At 48.3% G+C, this 15,787-nt stretch overlaps 1 protein-coding gene across 4 annotated transcripts in view; it reads left to right on the top strand.

Moving 5' to 3' along the window:
• CDH10 (cadherin 10) overlaps positions 1-15,787 on the top strand; it is a 164,573-nt gene that overhangs the window by 83,837 nt on the left and 64,949 nt on the right. The window contains exon 1 of one of the 4 annotated variants that reach the window (XM_025215239.1): positions 2,566-2,616. The exons of the other annotated variants lie outside the window; for them this stretch is intronic. The gene's annotated coding sequence lies outside the window, so the exon portion shown is untranslated. Of the gene's footprint in view, positions 1-2,565; positions 2,617-15,787 lie in introns of those variants that run through there. 4 annotated transcript variants of the gene reach the window in all.

The raw sequence follows: 15,787 nt of genomic DNA, 5'->3' as shown, positions 1-15,787 counted from the left end.
TCAGCAGGGGTCCAATGTTACCCTTGCTTTTTTTCTGACTCCCTACATACCTGAAAAAGGACTTTTTATTATCCTTGATATGTGAAGCCAGATGGAGTTTGGTTGCAGCCTTAGCTTTCCTGGTCCACTCCCTACTTTGATGGACTAGTGCTGAGTACTCCTTCTTGGTGGTTATTCCAGCCTTCCGTCTTTTGAAAGTCTCTCTTTTTATGCGAAGGAGGTCCTCAATTCCCTGCTGAGCCAAGAGGTTTGCTGTGTCCTTTTGCTACCCTTCCTCTGAGATGGGATGGACAGCTCTTGTGCTGTCAGGATCGCTTCCAGGACCACTCCTCTTGGACTCCTCTTCCTGTCCCTTAGGGCCTCAACAATGAGCCTCCTGAGCTTGTCAAAGTTAGCTTTCCTAAAGTCAAGGACTTCTGAATTGATGACTATCTTGCCAGCTTTGTGATGGATAGCAAAGGTGATCAGCTCATGGTCACTAACACCCAGCTTTCCATCGATTCTTAGGTCACTGACTAGATCATCCCCTTTGGCCAGTACCAGGTCCAGCAATGCTTTACCTTGTTGATTAGCTCCAAAAAACCCTGAGCCAACACTGTGCTTTCTGCCTTTCTCCCATCTCCCACAGCATGGACCGTAGCCAGCATGTGGTATGCTAGCTAAGGTTGAGAGGTGTCTTTGTAAGGCAGAGGGGAGGGGGGAATCCCTGCTTGAGCAGAGAGTGGTGACAGGAGGAGAAAGCAGAAAGAAGTCAGGGAGATACCACTGTACCTGCAGTCTCTGCTGGAGCTCCAGCCAGGGAGCAGAGGGGCAGGGCCAGCTCTTCTGTAGACCAGAGAGCCCTGCCCAGGGCTGCAGAGCATCTGGGGTACTGGGGGACTCTGGTTATATTAAACCAGGAAGGGGTCTGGGACAGACATTTCATAAACTGGTTTGACCCAAATCAGTTAAGTCTGATGCTACAATCAACCAGGTTTATCTCAAACCAGTTTTAGCCATATTCAAACTAGTTTATGAGCACTGAAAATCTGTTCTGTTACAGGTTTAAACCAGTTTCTGATCACTTAAGCTGTTTTTTGCGTAATGTCTGTCCCTAGCCATAGTGTCACCCATTCTTCTCTTTTTCATCCTTCTGTATGTTAATGGCTAGGAAGTAAACATGTGTCTGGCGGTACCTCCCTTCCATCTATAGGGAAATATTTTGCTACAGAAATGGCAGATCTAAGGGCAGATTGAATTCATAGTTAAGCTATGAGGATTCATCCTAGCCAAGGATCTGTCCTCTGACATCTTGAAGGTTGTCTGTGAAGAACTTTGCTATGTTTGAACAGTTGTGATGAGCTGAGTTAGCTCAGAGGGTGTGGAACATGACCCTGGGGTAGGGGTGGTGCAGCCAAAATAAATGCTGATCAGCATCATGTCAGAGTTTAGTCAAAGTTAGCTGACATAGCTGACATGAACATGATTCATCCACTGACTGCAAAGCTGTGAATAACATCATCCTAGATAACTTGATTCTTATACAATCTAAGACACATAAGAAAATAACGCAAGGTAAGGAGACTTTGGAATACAGAATAGCACAAATGAATTTAAACATTCATTGAGAGAAGATCCCATGATTTTACACACACACACACTAACCACATATAAATAAACTGTGGTCAGTATTAAAAATTCAGTAATTGCTAAGCAAGCACAGAGCTATATGTGGTACCAGTGTCTGACTATATTTAAAACACAAAATAACTTCAGTAAATCTTAGTTATTGGTTGGCAAATTTCACTGTATATTTTTAAGTGGCTACTCCTGTGTGAACAACAGGTAGATTATACAGGGCACAACTACAAGTGCCCCTGTGGTACCAGTGTTACTGTGCCTTTTCAGAAATACTAAATGACAATGCAGTAACAGCCTGTACCGCACCATCTATTCGGCACACAGGTTTTTTTAGCTATTACGTCGTTGTAGTTATGCACTATACCTGGAGCGCGTGTCACTATGGCAATGCAGCTGAAGCGTCATGGTTTTTACTTGTTGATACTACATTGCTGTAGCGCGTTGCTACAGCAATATAGCATCATGTATAGATGCACCCACAGTGTTTTGAAAAGATTCACAAATACATGTGCCTAAGCTTCAACACCGACTCCAACTGATTCCCCTCCACCCCCCAAAAATGTTTACAAGCAGTAAAAAATACATGGATAATGAAAGATAAAGATGCCCCATAGAGCACTGTGGGACTAGGTAGAATCCCCACATAGATAATTTTGCATTTTTAAAAAGTCACTGTTACATCTACCATACAGCCTAAACCATTCAACTATCTCTAATTCTCAACACTCACTGAAATTCTTTCTTTTTATGATATTCTATTACACAGGAAAGCACAGGAAAGAATTACATTGGGACCCCACAGAAAACAGCCTAAATAATGAAGATAATTCAACAAGGATTCTTTGTTTTTAAAATGGAACATCAAGATAACATTGAATATAAATTAAGTGATAGCTTTTCTAACACCATAAATATCAGCAAATGTTATGTAGCCTCAATTAAACAGCAGTTTTTGACAGAACAATTCCATATTAAATGGAGAAGAAAGCATATATGGTAAGATCCAAGATTAGAAAAAGACATCTCAGGTCATACAGTCTTGAATCTTCTTCTCCATGAATCCTACTAGGCATGTAAGTGAGATAATAGATTTGTGCTGGGTGAGGTATCAGCTCATTAAACATCTGCAAGTGTGGCTGTAGAGACCAATTCTTGAGTGACAGTACCACAGGTACCACGTGAAATTCATACCTAACAGTCCTGAATGTGATGCAGGATTCTTCTGGAGGTTTTCTTCTGCATGTTGGACTCTTCTATCCTCAAAAGCCTTCATTCCATGCTTAATATAATGTTTCTGAGTGCTTCAATCCTCAGCATTTGTCTCCCAACCATTTGACTTAATGTTCATTGCCTTCATATCTCTCTTTCAAACATCTTTGAAATGGAGATAAGGATGCCTATGCAGTCCTGTAAAGAGTTTCCACATGAGACATTCTTGGGTATATGGCCATTATCCACTCTCCATATGTGACCAGAACATCAAAGTCAAAACTGACTGAGAAGACAATGGACGCTCAGAATATGGGCATGCTCTGAGACAGCATAGGCAACCTTGTCCCACCAGGAAATTCCTGGAATACAGAGAAGGCAATGTAAGTTCTCCTTTCATATACTTTATTTCCTCCTTGGCACATCATTAATGTGGTGGAGCCACACAACTGTTTTATTGTTGGCAGTGTAAGTGAAAGCTGTTGAGGCCCTTTTTTTGAGTAGAAAACATGATCCAGGACTCACTGCCATATAAGAGTGTTGACGATGCAAGCATGATGTACTTTGATTTGGTCTTAACAATCAGTTTGTTGTTGTTCCACACTTGTTTGCTCAATGTGCTCATGATGCCTGATGCTTTGCCAATATGGGTATTCAGTTCAGCTTCAAGTGACAAGCAATACTTATTGCTTGAGATACAGCAATGAAGCCAAGCTTTGTAAATTTACTTGCAACATCCAATTTGTTTTCACCTATTGTGCATGCTGGTGGTAAATCAATTTTCTAGCCCATAACATTGGTCTTCTTGATGCTGACTATAAAACCAAACTCATGAGCAAAGTGACTTGAGGCTTTGGAGGTCACTCTCTCTGTGTGGGCTATCACAGTCGTGTCAACAGGACACAGCAGATCACAAATCAAAACTTTCTGCACTTAAGTCTGCTTTAAAGTGTATGAGGTTGAATAAATTCCAATATGAGCATATATATAGATAAGTTCCTTTGGTAGTGGTCCCAAAAGCATATATCAGAAGAAGAGAAAAGAAAATCCTGAACAGGTCACGGCAAGGGCACAGCATTGCCTGCCTCTGCTTTGAATCTCAAAAGCTTCAGATGTTGATCTTTCATAGCCGACCACTCCCCATATTCCATCATAAAAAGAGTGGATTATGCTGAGAAGTTTTGCTGAATAGCCAATCCTTTCCAGTAATTTAAAGAGGCCTTTGTTACTGACAAGGTCAAAGGCCTTGTTCAGGTCAATGAAGGTCATATAGAGGGTTCTCCTTTGTTCCCTACATTTTTGGGGATTTTAAACCACACTGTGACTCAGGGTAAACATGGTCAACAAGGATCTGAAGTCTTCTGAGCACCACCCGAACAATGACCTTTCCAACACTGCTAAATAATGAAATTCTACAGTAATTGTTGCAGGTGTTATGGCTTTATTCTTGTAAAGAGTGACTATATTGACATCTCATATTTTGTGGTACTGTCCCAACTGTCCAGCAGTGAGTAAGAAGCTTGTGTAGGTGAGAAAGAAGCACAGGAGAATGTTTCGCTGTACCTCATTATTACTTTCACTCCCATCAAATAATTTAAGAAAGCATTTGATGACTTCTGGAGGAATGCAGTCATTTTCTGGGGCCTTGCCATGGGCCAGCTTGCCTATGGTCTTACTTAGATCCTCAACAGCTGGAATATCATGAAGCTCTTCAAGGACCTTCAATAGAGTTAAGAGCTTTGTCAGTGACATTACTTTCCCATGAAAAGAGTTTGAGATAGTGTTCTACCCATCTTTCGCTTTTCATCTATTATGATTTTTTCTGATGCTGTCTTAAATGGAACAGAGAGACTTCTTTGTAGTTGGATCTGCTGCTACCTTGATTTCATTGTACTTGAACCTGATGTTTTCAGTTTCAAATGTGGATTGAATTTTCTTGCACATTCCCAACCAATAAGCAGTGATTCAGGATCTTGAGATTTATTGGATGGTACTCCTTGCTTTCCTCAGTTCCTTTGGTGTTTTTCTTGTGATTTAAAACAGCAGTTTATTTGGCCTTGATAAATTAAATCAATTCATGTATGTACCCCTCAAACCAATCCCAGTTTCTTCTGACCTGTTTGCCAAATATAGAGTGAACAGTGACAGATGATTTTCTGAGGCTTCCTCACTTCTCTTCTGCAGTGTCTCACAAAGGCATCTCTGAAGCAGCCTCCTCCAGAGCCTCAAAAAACTACAGTGTTTTCTGATGATCAGATGTATTTGTGATATTAATATGTGGCCAACACTGATACTTAGAGGAGAAAATTTTCTTTGATTTTGTTTTGATCTTAGGATGCCTGTTGATGTGCAAGGAGGATGCTCCAATGTGTTATAATTACAGAGTATTGGAGCAGATTCAGAGACAGGAGCACTCAGAAGTAAACAAGGTAGGGATGTAGCAGTCCAGGCTAGGAGCAGGCAGGCTTGGTAACAGGAGCAGAGACAGACAGCTCCTAGATAGAGTTCCAGGTATGTGTGAGGTATAAGTTCTGGCTACGCAAGATACAGGCAGGAACTAGGCAAAGGCAAGGCACAAGTGTAGGCTAAAGAAAGAGACAGGCAGGAGTTCAGGCAAGGAACAAGGTACATGGTCTATCTAGGCAAAGTTCAGGTGGTACCTGCTAGGCAGGAGCAAGGCAGGCAGGCAGCTTAGCAGGGTTCCAGGCAAACCAAAGGGTGCAGCTTAGTAGTTTGGTTGCTTAGACAGTGAACTAGGGCCTGGGACTAATAAGGCCTGAATGGCCCTCATTCTGTAGGTCCTGAGGATGACTTAGCCAGGGCCCTGGTTGCCTTCAGCTGGGGCTTGGAGCTGGATCAGTCCCAGCTGGGCCTAGTGATTTTCAACCAAGGTGCCACAGCACCCTGGGGTGTTGTGATGTGCTGTGCAATTTTAGCACTGTTGGGTAGATAAACTTCTACACGTGATTCATGAAATAAACCCAAAGATTTCAAATAGGAATCTATAGTCACAAAAAAACCATTCTAACCTTTTGTGGCCTTGCTAAGTTCTTTTCAACAGAAGAATTACCCTATGATTTTTCCATAGTCAAGATATGAGCTAAAGCCAGGACCTACCATTTTCTGAGAGGTACCATGAATCTAACCAAGAGTGCCTTTAGGTTTAATACTGGGTGCCTGGAATCTAAAAAGGTTTAGAACCACTGGCCTAGATTCATTGCAGTAAGATGTTCTTGTTTTCAGCCAAAGCAAATGCATTCTTCATTAAACTAATAACATTTCTTGAATAAATAAGTCTGGCCTATGGTCCCAAAATTAACAACTCAGCATTAGTATAATAGAGTGAATAATAAAGTGGCATGAACAGACTTTATATAAATTATTAGTTCAAAAGTATTATAAATAAACTAGCTAATTGCCCATCAAGAATGACAGATTTCAGGGAGTGTTTATATGACCCCCTCCTCACCCCCTACTCACCCTTCAGGGCTGGCCATGTGAAGTCTTCTTCTGCCACCTCCTCCTCCAGCCTCCGATGTGGGAGCTCCCATGCCCCCACCCGTCTCCACCTTGCAGCACACCCCCCCCCCCCACCCCTCCCCCCCTCTGTGCTCCCCTTTCTCCTTCCCCACCACCTCCCCGTCCCTGCCGGCTGTTGTCAGGGCCAGGCAGCAGGGGGGCACTGTAACCATGACCTCCCTTCCCCTCCTCACTTCCCTTCCTTCCTTCCTTCCTTCTGTTTTTGATGCACCCGACAAGGCTTGCTTGGAGCTGCGTGGAGCGATCCTAAGCGTAAGACTCCCCGGCTTCCTCTCTCTTTTCTTTCCTAACTCCCACCTGTCTAAAGGTCCGTAGCTTCTGTTTATCTTACTTTCTGATTCTTTTCTTGCATTTCTGTAGCCTTTTTTTTCTCCTTTTTCTATCCTCTCTGTCCCTCCCCCCCTGTACTTCTGGTCTCTTTGTCTGCGAGTTGCTGCTTTACAGCCTTCTCCCCCCCCCCCCCCCCCCGGTTTGTTTTTTTTTCCTCTGCCCCTTTCCCCATCCCATCTAGAGTTTTATGGCTGAGTTCCCAGACTCTTACCTTTTTAGTTAGTATAAACTTTTCTTGTTTTCTTTTTCTCAGTTATAGCTCAAAATTAACCCTGTCCTAGGAGGAATGGCTGCTCCTACACCCAGCAGCTGGCATGAGGATGCCTCTCAGAACTTCCCCATTACCCATGGCTTGAGAGTTCACACCCCTCCCTACATTGGGGTGGAGGGCTGCCTAGATGCCCTTGCTAGTCTCCTGGGACAACATAGCATACATTACACAGGTCGTGTTAACACAGTCCCAATGATTTTCCTGAGCAATTCCACCCTAGTTAACAGGGTGTGTGCACAGGGCCTGGACATTGCAGGTGCACACTATTTTGTCACATCCCTAGACCCCAGCAGCGAGGGTGGTGATTTCTAATATGCCCCTGCAATTGACCGATCAGGAGCTGGCCAAGGAACTTGAGCCCTATGGGGTTCTTATGAGTCCCTTTCGCTGATTGACAATAGGAAGTAAGAACCCAAAACTGAGGCATGTCCTGTCTTTTTGAAGGCAGGTTTTCATGATTCTCAGGGAGAGCCCATGGTCTCTGCCTTATCAATGGACAGAGGTTTGTGATCTATTTTTTCTTTGGGGAGACAATGCATTTCCAGTGTGGTAGCTCTTCCCACCGAGCAGCCCAGTCCCCACAGGGGAGATCTGCCAGAACATTGGCAACTACAGTGGTGCCAACAGATGGTGCATCCACCTCTGGGACTCAAGCTCCACCCAGTGAGGCTGGGAGTTTTCCCCGACCTCCTTCCACCCCTGTTCCATCTGAGGGGACTGGAGTTTCTGGTGTGAAAGCACCATCCAGCAGAGGGGCTGGGACTAGGCCCCAACCCTCCCCCACACCCATTCCACCAACAGGGCCCACCCCCACCAGTACAGAGACACCACCAGGTGGAGAGACTGATGCCTCCACTTGCCCCCTGTCTGCCTTGACTGCCCCGATCGAGGCAGCTGGGGTGGTCGGTGATGGTGGCACCAAGGCCTTGTTGGATGATGGGGCTCAGGCCTCCTCCCATTTGCTCTCCACCACGGCTTTGTCCAAGGTGGATGGCCCTGGGGAGGCAGGCCAGAAGCAGTGTGGCCCATCCTCTATGAAGGGTGGGCCACCTGCCATGAAGAAGAATAGCAAAGAGAAGAAAGTGAAAAGGACCACTCAGGACACCCCATCCTTGCTGAGACCCTCCTCAGCTGGTGCTGGGGGGGCGCCTGCTGGAGAGCCTGGCCCCGCTCTGGCTGTCGTGTCAATGACCTTGTTGACCATGGATGGGAGTGGCTTGGAGGTGGGGGAGGTGAAGGCGGGGTCACCAACCCCTTGCCTGTCCCCAGCTTCCAGAGGTAGGTGGAAGTAAAAGCTATGCACATTATCTCTTTTCTGAAGATCTGACCCAGGGGGTGGCAGAGGAGTCTGCTGACCTCTTGATCATGTCCCAGGATACTGAATTAGGTGAGGAGGCTAGTGAGATGGAAATCCAGCTTTCTGAGTGTTGTAAGCAACCTCCCCACAAGAAGGTGCGATTGCTTTTTGAGAGCCAGTCCTTGACCTGGACAATCAGAGGAGGCTGATGGGGTTAGGTATTGAGGGTGTAGATGCTGCATTTCTGGGTGAGCTTCCAACTAGGGTGCGGCCTCGCTGTGTGTGTGTTGGAAATGTGCAGCCCATGTTGGCAGACCCACCCCGGGTCAGTCCTGACTATGTGGGGCTTCTAACCTTTTTGAAACAAACTAAAGGACAGAAGAACATAGCAGGGCACATCACCCAATGGTGCACAGATCCTAAAGTTTTTATCAAGGCTGCTAGAGCCGTGGCCAAACTTATGCAACAAGATCTAGGCACCCGGCAGATGGCTTACCATTTGGAGAAGCTCATACATCAGGTGAGAGACGAGTGGGGCCTGGCGGGGTCCCTGGAGTAGAGTAGGGCATGATAGGCCTTTTCTGACCTGTCTCTGCTGTTTGCTCTGCTATCAGGAGCTCGCTCTTCTATGTACCTTACCTCACTCTTCCTCTCTCATACCCACACCCATGGCAGGCAAAAATATTAGCATTTTTAACGTCAATGGCTGTTGAGATCCGGTGAAACAGGTGGCCATCCTGGAGCTCCTGTGCCAGAAGCAGCTGGCTGTCACCTTCCTCCAGGAGACACATTCTGACAGGCTTAACCAATTGGCTTGGGACGCTGCCTGGTGAGGCCACTTGTTACTGAGTCATGGCACCAACCTTAAGGCCAGGGTTGTGACTCTCCTATCGTCACAACTACAGCATGATATGGTGGTGGCATGGGAGATTGTCCCTGGTCACCTGCTGACTGTCCATGTCACCCTAGCACAACACCATTTGCTACTCGTCAATGTTTATGCACCAGGATGTCCAGGAAAGGGACACTTTCTTCAAGACCTTGGCCACCCTCTTGCATGATGCTAGTGAGGATGATGACCTGCTCCTCATAGGTGGAGACTTTAATTGCATCACTGACACCCCGCTCAATTGTATGGGGCCTGAGCCTCACCTCCTCTCACCTCGCAAACTGTGGTCTGTCTTGGAGACTGCAGATCTCATTGACGTCTGGCAAGCCCTGCACCCAGATGTGTGCCAGTACACCTGGGCCAGGATGAGTGCCGGTGGTCTCACTATGGCCCACCTCGACCGCCTTTATGTCACCAGGCAACATCTGCCGCTCCTACACAGTGGCCTCCCTCAGGCTTGTCAGACCATGGCCTGGCTTGCTGCGAATTTAGCCTGCTAGGGAGAACCTGCACGTGAGCACCCTATTCGTGCTTCAACATCAGCCTGCTTCAAGACTTTTACTTCCAGGACTGCTTCACCAACTTTTGGCGGGGCTGGGAGGCCACAAGGCTGAATTACTCCTCCTGGAGGCTATGGTGGGATGTGGGCAAGGTGCAGATCCAGGCTTTTTGCCAGCAGTACACCAGCTGGCCACAAATGAACTTCGCCACTGTATCAGAGAGCTGGAGGAAGATGAGGTACAGCTCGAGGCTGCCCTGCTGGCTGCTGGCAGTGATGCAGTGCTGCGCAAGAGCCTCTGGTTCTGCAGGAAGTGCCTGCATGACTTGGCAGAGAGTGCAGCCCATGGAATGAGGATCCGTGCCCACTGCCAAGAGCTGGCTGAAACAGATGCCCCAACCTGCTTCTTGTTCAACCTAGAGCAATGGCGGGCAGCGAGCAAAGTCTTAGATTACTTCAAGACCCCTGAGGGCTGGGTAATCACTGACCCAGCTGAAGTACGTGAGCATGCCGTCATCTTCTATCGTGACCTGTTTGCAGCTCAGCTGTCCTGTCCTGACACCACGCAGGAACTCAATGAGGGCCTGCCACGCCTTTGTGCCCTGGAGGCCAGTGAACTTGAGCAGGAATTGTCTCTGGCGGAGCTGACAGCTGCCACAGCTGGCCTCACCTCTGGCAAAGCCCCAGGCCTTGACGGGTAACCTGCTGAGTTTTACAAGACTTTCTGATCTCTTCTCTGCCCCTGTCTCTTGTGCGTTTTCCAGGAAAACCTTGCTGACAAGGTCTTGCCAATCAGCTGCCACCATGCAGTGCTCACACTGCTGCCCAAGAAAGGATACCTTGGCTGCATTAAGAACTGGCGGCTGGTTTCCCTGCTGTGTGTGGACTACAAGATTTTGGCCAAAGCGCTGGCAACCTGCCTCTGCACCATCATGGCCTTCATCACTGGGCCTGAGCAGAGCTACTGCATGCTGGGCAGAACCATCCAAGACAACCTGTTTCTGCTGCACAACCTACTCAGAGTCAGTGAACTTTTTGGCCTAGACAGTGGCCTCAACTCTCTGGATCAGAAGAAAGCCTTTGACTGGGTGGACCACACCTACCTCTTTCAGACCCTGGAGGCCTTTTGCTTTGGGCCCCTTTTCACCGAGGCCCTCTGGGTCTTATATCAAGACACTTCCAGTCTGCTCAAGATGAACGGGGTGCTCTGTGCCCCATTCCCCGCGCACAGAGGCATCCGCCAAGGCTGCTCTATGCCCTGGCCATGGGACTGTCCATTGCCCCTCCACTCCGGCTATCAGCGTATGCAGACGACGTGACCATCTTCCTTAACACCCAGGAAGAGGTGGAGGCCCTGACAGACTGCCAGTGAGCCTATGAACATCCCTCCTCGACCCATATCAACTGGGCCAAGAGTGATACCCTGCTGCTTGGTATGTGGATCAGTGTGACCCCCCCAGATTTGCCCGGGGTCCTCACCTGGCACCACGAGGGCCTTAAGGTCCTGGGCATGTTCCTAGGGCCATCAAACTTCATGGCTTGCAACTGGGATGGCCTCGAGGAAGGGGTAGAGGCCTGCCTACAATGGTGGCACTGGCACCTACCCAGCCTCTCCTACCGTAGATGTGTTCTCATTGTGAACAACCTGGCAGCGGCGACCCTCTGGCACTGGTGCACCATACTTGATCCACCACAAGACCTACTCGAGAGACTTCAGTGCCTCCTGGTTGATTTGTTCTGGGATGGGTGTCACTGGCTCCCACGAGCTGTTCTTTACCTACCTGTAGCTGAGGGGGGCCAGAGTTTGGTTGACCTTGCGAGCAAGGTGGCCACCTTCTGCCTACAGGCCCTTCAGTGACTTCTGTACAGTGAGGAGTGCCTACCTTGGCAACAATTGGAGTGCCAGTTTCTGCAGAGGGTGCGGGCCCTCGGCTTTGACTGTGAGCTCTTCCTGTTGGACCTCATGCTTTTGAACTGGGCAGTGCTTCCGGCTTTCTACCACATCATGGTACGAGCCTGGCAGGCCACTTTCCACCTCCAGCCCCAGGCCCATCACCTGCAGTTCCCGCAGCTGCTGAGGGAACCTCTGGTGCACAACCCAGCTCTGAGGCACCCTGTGCTGAGCCTGGCCTCTGCCAGCCGCAAGGTCATTCTTATCCAGGCATGTGTCTTGACCCCACTCGGTTGGCCTGGCTCTCACTTGAGGTCTTAACCACCGGCCGGGCATGTGCTCCAGCCACAGTGTAAGCCGTCTCCTGTGTGATATTCAGGCTGCCCTCCCATTGGAGGCAGCAGCCACCCTGGATGACCATCTCCATGCGGGCCAAGTCCCTGTGCTGCAGATGTCCTGAGCAAGGTTTATTTCCCACTCTGCCAGTCACTCTGGCCATGGCTGTTGAGCTTGCCAGTGCACCTGGCAACCTGCTGAAACTCCCTGTGCCTCCTGACAGTGACATGGGATGCCCCTTTGTTTTTTTGTCGCGTAGAAGCCTGGGTGGTTCATGTCCATCATGCCCAAGTGCTGGCGGGCTGCCCTGATACACAGTGGCAACAGCGCCTGGGGCCGTCAGATTCCCGACCGGCACAGCCAGAGTGGCCCACATTGTATAAACCACCAACCACCAAGAAGACTGGTGACCTGCAGTGGCAGTTGCTGCATAGCATCCTAGCTACTGGTATGTTTGCGTTCCACTTTGACCCAGCCGCCTCGATCACCTGCCCCTTCTGCCTGGGGGAGTGTTGAGGAGACCTTCTTTCATGCCTTCCTTGACTGTCCCTGCCTGTGGCCACTCTTTGTCACCCTTGAGCCGCTGCTGGGAGCGCTGGGCAGGAGCCTCTCGGAGATCACCTACATGTGCTCCTACCCATACCAGGTGGCTGAGAAGGGACCCCGTCTGCCTGGCCAATTTTTTACTGGGTCAGGCCAAGTTGGCTGTCCTCAAGAGCCGCCAAAACCGGCTTGCTGGGACCAGGTCAGATGATGCCCTGTGGCTTTTCTGCTTCCTGGTACAGGTGTACCTCTTGCTGGAGTTTGAGTACGCTGTGCTCCGGCAGGCAGTGCCTGCCTTTGAGACATTGGGCCCTTGAGGGAGTGCTGTGCCATGTGGAGGATGGATGTCTCAAATACGCGCTCTGATGTCATGACTGGTCTGGGTGACTGGGCAGGCTCAGTGTTGGACTACAACTTCCAGCTCGTGCTGTGCTCTGGGCCCTCACCAGGCTGCTCTTTTGCTTTCCGTTTTGTGTGGGAAGTTGAAGGTGTTGTCACGTGTATGATTGAAAAGAGCAGGGTAGGAATTGTTTATAGATATGACCATGTGGCCGGCATTCCGACCACATAATAGCATGTAAAACACGACGTGGAATGTAGCGAAGGTGTCTGTCATGGTGTGATGTGATTAATGCAATAACATGGTGTTCTTGGTTTGATGGTAATTTGTTTGTCTCTGCTTTGCAAGTGGCCCACCTTTTTGTATCCCTGAACCCCTGAATAAAGTAGTTAAAAAGTCAAAGTCAAGTCCTTCCTTCCTTCCCTGCCGCCTGGCCCCAACAACAGCTGCCACCATGACCCCCCCACACTTTGCCTCCCCCTGCCATGGCCCACCTGGGCCCATGCAGCCGCCCTCCCCACTGCCTCCCCCTCCTTGCCAGCTGTTGTCAGGGCCTTCTTCCAACTCCCCTTCCTCCATCCCTCCCCACCACCTGGCCCCGGCAACAGCCACCATCATGATCACCCCCTTCTCTGCTCCCCTCCCTCCCTGCCTGCCTGCCACCTCCCCCACCCTGCTGGCTGTTCTAGGGGGCATCAGGGATGGGCAGGGGGGTGCTGCCACCATGATCTCCCCCTTCACCCTCAGGCAGGGAGGCATGGGGAAACCTCGCTGCTCAGGTGGCTGCGGCTGTTTGCTGCCACCACAAACTTCCCTGGCAGCAGCTCAAACTTGGGCGCGTACAGCCCAGATCCACACAGCCAATCCACCGTCTTGGCAGCGCATGTGCAGTTGGCCAAAAGCATTTATGAGGTTCAAGAGAATTCTATCAGATACATTTTTTTTGAAATATTTAAAAGAATTTAATGAATAATTCTATGGGGACCCAAAATTCTATGGACTCCCATTGTATTCAGTCCTTTTAAATAACTCTGTAATGGCAGGATCAATCTCACCTCTTTCCAAGAATTGTCAAACATTGTAAATAGCTGATCTGCAATTTACCTCGGATGGAAACACCTGTCACCTTTGTGCCACCATAAAATATTTATGACAGCACAAAGGCCCAAATTGTGGCAGTGACAATAGTATAAATTTATGCTGCTTTTTTTTTCAGCAGACATATGTTTGCTTTATGGTGGGAAAGCATGGCGGACTGGAGCTGTCCATGCTCTGCAGCTGCCCCAGGACAGCACTCCCAGGGCTTCAGAGGCCCAATCCTGTGGGACAATGAGCAATGTGTGTGTTACCCAATGAAGTGGATCAGATGTTCTGGGACACATCCTGGCACAACTGATGTGCTTCGCTTGACGATGTCTGTTTATAGTCTTAGGGTATGTCTAAACTGTATAGGCTACCTTGGCTAACAGAACTAGGGAGATATCTGAGAGAAACTTTATTGTGTTTCCAAGTCTCATTTTATTTAAATCTAGCTTGGCATTCCCATGCCCTTTAGACTGTTTTGCTGACCAGTCTGTCTTCCTTCTTTTTAATTTGAAACATTTTACTAGGATTTAATTCACCATTTCCTTTCCTCTGCCTCCAAATATAACATTTCTCAAGCAAACCAGTCAAGTTTTTAACCATCAGAACTTTCCTCCATTGCACAAGTGATTACCTATCAATCACCATTCTCTATAGGAGACTATCTCTATCTCTATCTCTGTATTTATCTATAGCAATAGATATGAATATATCTATAGATAGATAGAAAGACAGAGATTCAGCAGACCATTAAATGTGTGAATGTGCAACAAGGAGAAAGGTGCAAGAAATAGCTGCTAAGTAAAACTGAAATAGTGAATTTAAGAACTGCCATACTATGGCAGACCAATATCCTGCTCTGTCACTGGCAAATATAACTGTATTTACTGAAATCGAAGGCAAATATTTTTCCCCATTCAACATGACGGGGAACCCCCTTGTCTTAGACTTGAGCATAAGCAAGGGATGGGTCAGCAGCTGTGGATCAGACCCCAGCTCCAAGTTTGGGGTCAGAGCTGGAGCTGCAGCCACTGCCCCACTACCACTTGCCCCAAGGAGCCTCTGCAAGTGGAAGGTAAGTGGCAGCAGGGAGCAAAAGCGTGTCTTTGCTCTCTGCCACTGCTTACCTTCCCCTTGAAGCTCTGGATCCTGCTGGGGCTTGCTTTGGCTGGGGTCAGGAAGCACAGAGTACATGCTGCCTTCAGGCCCAGTCTGTCCACACAGCAGAGACAGAAGCTCCGGGTCCAGGGCTGAAGCTGCTGCTGCTGCTGCTGCTGCTGCTATAACAGTAGGCTTAGCAGAATTAAATTTTATTTTTTTAATTATTTTGATAGATAATATTGATGTTTATATTTAAGCATTTATTTAGATTTTTATCGATTTAAATTAAATTAACAATATAAAGATCTGCCTTTGGGATGGAAGAAAAGAACAATGAAAAGGTCAAGAAAACATCACAACTTATATCCTTTCTAATTGGAGTCTTTCTCTCCACATACCAATGTTACCAGTAGGCGGCTTCACCTCTTTTTACATTCTCTTCCCTGTTCTCTGCAGCTGAGTTGTCCCACTCAGGCATCAGGAACTCCCTGCCACTGCTTCACATACCCTCCTCCACAGGTCCTGTTCCCCAACCCTCCGAGCTGGAGGGCTCCAATTCCCTCCTCCCCCCAGCATATCTGTGGAAACCCCAGACCGAATTCACTCTCCTGCCTTCTCCCTCTTGCCTCCCCACCCCCCCATCCTGATGGAGCATGGGAGCTTATAGAGGGAAGCAGGGCTAGGGGACAGACGCAGCAAACAGCAGCCTCTCTCCACCGATCAGCTCCTAAGGGAAACTGAATCACACACCCTTCTGATGCAACAATGAATATCTGTTGGATTGGGAGGGTTGGCCTAACTCATGCTTTCTGTGAAGCATCATGAGTTAGACTGTGAG

This window comes from Alligator sinensis, unplaced genomic scaffold (genome assembly GCF_000455745.1).
Source record: "Alligator sinensis unplaced genomic scaffold, ASM45574v1 scaffold271_1, whole genome shotgun sequence".
Lineage (NCBI taxonomy): Eukaryota > Metazoa > Chordata > Crocodylia > Alligatoridae > Alligator > Alligator sinensis.
This window is presented reverse-complemented; position numbering and strand designations above follow the sequence as displayed.